The sequence below is a fragment of the Dendropsophus ebraccatus genome, chromosome 9 (assembly GCF_027789765.1).
Source record: "Dendropsophus ebraccatus isolate aDenEbr1 chromosome 9, aDenEbr1.pat, whole genome shotgun sequence".
In the NCBI taxonomy this organism is placed as follows: Eukaryota; Metazoa; Chordata; class Amphibia; order Anura; family Hylidae; genus Dendropsophus; species Dendropsophus ebraccatus.
Window position 1 is genome coordinate 118294462 of NC_091462.1, and position 3661 is coordinate 118298122.

Genomic DNA, 3661 nt, shown 5'->3' on the forward strand with positions numbered 1-3661 from the left:
GACTTGGACAGTGCCACCAAGGGAAAGTAACAGATTGCTCTTGAGTGGCACCCAGTGGCATTACACTGCAGATCCCTTCCTTAAGGATAGGTAAGCCAAAAAAATTTTTTTTAATCTTTATGGGCTCTTGCTTCCCATGTATTGTTTATTTCTTATTTTTGCTGTTTTCTAAATTGTCCGTTGGATTGTTACAAGTTACTGTACAGATTATACAATTCTATGTTTAGAAGAAGAAGGATGAGGAAAAGAAAGAAAATGTTCAGAAAGAGAAATTAGAGACAACAGAAACAGCAAATAAGAAAAGAGATTTGATCTCTTCCTTATTACATTATTTATTAGACTCAGTAGCTGTTGGGATTCTTAATGATGAGTTTTCTTATGGCAGCCTTCATCTCCTTGTTCCTCAGACTATAGATAAGAGGATTAATGGCCGGTATGACAATACAATAGAACAGAGATATCATCCTGCCATTGTCCTCAGATCCATAGGTGCCCAGGCGTAGATAGGTAAACATGGCGGTGCCATAGAAAAGGAAGACAGACACCAAGTGTGAGCTGCACGTGGACAGAGCTTTGTGTCTTCTCTCTGAGGAGTGAATGAGAAGGATGGAGCTCAGGATTTTGACGTACGAGCAGAGGATGAGGAGGAATGGGACAACAACTGCACACATGCAGGAAATGAAGACTAAGAGCTCATTGATGAACGTGTTGGTGCAAGCCAAGTAGAGAATTGGAAGACTGTCACAGAAGAAGTGGGCGATGCGCTTGGATCCACAATATGGCAAGGTAAAGATAAAAACTGTTTGTACAAAAGACACCAATGATCCAAAAAGCCAAGATCCTACAGTCAGCTTATAGCACATCTTAATGTTCATCACCGCAGTGTACCGTAATGGGTGACAGATCGCCATGTACCGGTCGAAGGCCATAACCCCCAGAAAATACATTCTGACATTCCAATACAGAAAAATAAAAACATCTGAAAGGCACAGGCCGAAAAAGAGATGGTCCGATCCTTCGAAAGGAAGCTCTCCAGGACTTTTGGAACGGTGACTGTAGTGAAACAAAGTTCATGGAAAGATAAATTCCTCAGGAAGAAATACATTGGGGTTTGGAGAACTGGATCAAAGGACACAGCCAGTATGATGAGGCCATTACCAACTATTGTGGCAGTGTAGGAGAAGAGGAAGAATGTGAATAATATGGCCTGTAATGGTGGAGAAAGGTCCGAGAACCCGAGGAGGATGAACTCAGTGATGTTTGTCTGCATGTCTTCTGTTACGAGAAGTTTTGACTCTCTTGTAACTCTGCGAACATATAGAAGTGTGGATTGTAAATATTAATCTTCATCTCTATGTATAAAATATAAAAATTACTCCCTCCTCCACCTGTGCTTTACACTACTAGCCATCGTCTTCTTTAGTTTAACATATGAGCTTTGCCTTCATATTTTTGTTCTTCCTAATACTGCCACCCACAGTTACTAGTCAATGGGCCAGAAAAGGAAAAGAGGAAAAAAATGGAGAACTAAAAAAAAGAGAAGAACTAAGATGAAAAGGAAAATGATCGATGGAACAACTATAATAAAAGGAAGAAGCCGACGAAGAGGAAAAAATGGAGAACTAAAAGGAGAAGAACAAAGAAGAAAAGGAAAATGATAAAAGAAACAAAAAGAGGAAAAAAATAGGAAGATAAGGATTTGCTGCTAGATGTCATAGTAAGTTCTGTAAGATAATTGCTCTTTTTGGAAATGTCTATAAAAATTAACTATCACAGTTCTTGGTGCAGAAATCTGAAATCAGGCAAGGGACCAACTTCCACACTCTACAGTAAGCAGAAACAGTTTCATAAACTTTCTTCATTTTTCAGATTCAGTGGTTTGTTAATGACAATGACGACGAGCAACATATATATATATTTTTTTAGGGGTGTTTCCATTTCAAATTTTTTGGTGGAACTCAGATCTTACTTCTACCCTTCTTGGTTATGGGTATTGGGGTTTTAATAAGGAGGGTAATGTTAACCATTTAATGGGCTAATACTAAGCCCATGCATAGTAAAGGTCCCCATCTATCATATGGCGCCACTTCTCAGCCTGAAGAGCATAAAGGATCCAATATAGTCTGAAGAATACAACAAAGCCCAAGTGAGTATTAGAAACCTGTAAAAAAAAAAGAAAAGAAGAAAATAATATATTAGTAAATTAATAAAAATTACTATAACACGCTTTGTTCCCAGCTTTTGACTGTGCCCTGGTCCCGGTGTGCTCATTTCCACTGTAGCCACTAGGGACCTTCACATGATCATCAGGAAATTTCCCATGAAGGTGCAGTGCGGAGAAAGTTGCTGGAGCACAGAAAGAAGCTGGGAACAGTAGACACTTTTGTGCACAGTTGCAGGACACCTGTTATTTTGACAGATGTTCCTTCTACTGTACAGTAAGCAGCAATATATATAGATCGTTGATATCAGTCTCTGTCCCTAAGGAGTGAAGTGGAGATACTGAGCGTCACCACAAACTGCTGAGCTGTATGTTCTGTGCCTGACCCAGTTAGTATTTATTGAGGCATACTGTGCCTGCCGTATGTTTAGTTCAAGCAGGGCCTGTCACTATATAGCCACTGGCCCAGCTGTAGGGCACAATGTGCAATGTCATCTGGCACACCTTTAGCTCTTGAGGGGAAAACCCCGTACAAAGCAGCAACTCCTGTCATTTAGATCATTTTGACATGTATCGTAACCATCCATCTGCTATGCATCACAGTTAACTGTCTGGCCCATGGAGGTAAGCCTTGATGGTATACAGTGGCTCTAAGGCCATACAATCCATGGGCCAGGTGGTGTCCACCTGGTTCCTGTAGCATAGGGCCCAATACAAATTGGCCATCGAATTAGAAACAAAATTTAATTCTAGCAAATCCTCAAAAAATGAATCTTGGAGACTTCACTCATCATTGGTCTTCATATACAACAACTATGTATGTAAGAGAAAGAAGTCCCCAAGAAGCTCATATCCCACCATTGAGGTCAGCACTATCCTCGCAGATATATCAGAACTATGGATGAGCTTTATGCGCTGAGCTTGCTTTTCTGTTATTATGGGCTCCAGCACAATCTCTGGCTCACGGCCGTGCGGAGCAGGAGCATGCTGGGCTTCTTTGGCTTCTTTGTACTCAGCTTCATTTATAAGCATAAAATATTCAGTGTTCACTTTTTAATCCCAGCCGCATATTGGAAAGCATTTGGTTTTATATTATTTTCACACTCTGTAATACTACGGCCGTTGTATTGCAGCATAGCAGTTGCACATGTACCTGCGACCAATACTGCCATATTGGCCACAGGAACATAACTGAATGGATATTTGAATTACGGAAACCAATGGGTGTGCTGCAATTCAATTAACCATTAACTTCAATACAAGTATGGCCATGAGAACGGCCATACATTGTGTGAACAGACTGCGAACAACCACCATTGTTTACAGTCTGCCGGCCGGAAATAATAGACATGTCAATAATTTCCACACCCGTAAGGGAATAGCGGCCATTGTGCAATACATTCTGTGCACAGTGGCCGCTGTTCCCCATAGGATTTTTTTTTGTCTTGTTATAATTGGCAACAGCGGACGTTCTTGTAAAAAAAGAATACACTGTGTGAA

At 40.6% G+C, this 3661-nt stretch overlaps 1 pseudogene; it reads right to left on the reverse strand.

Annotated features, from left to right (window-relative positions):
- Nucleotides 1–341: 341 nt before the first annotated feature.
- On the reverse strand, nucleotides 342–1270 carry LOC138801908 (olfactory receptor 10AG1-like; annotated as a pseudogene).
- Between the last annotated feature and the right edge of the window lie 2391 nt (nucleotides 1271–3661).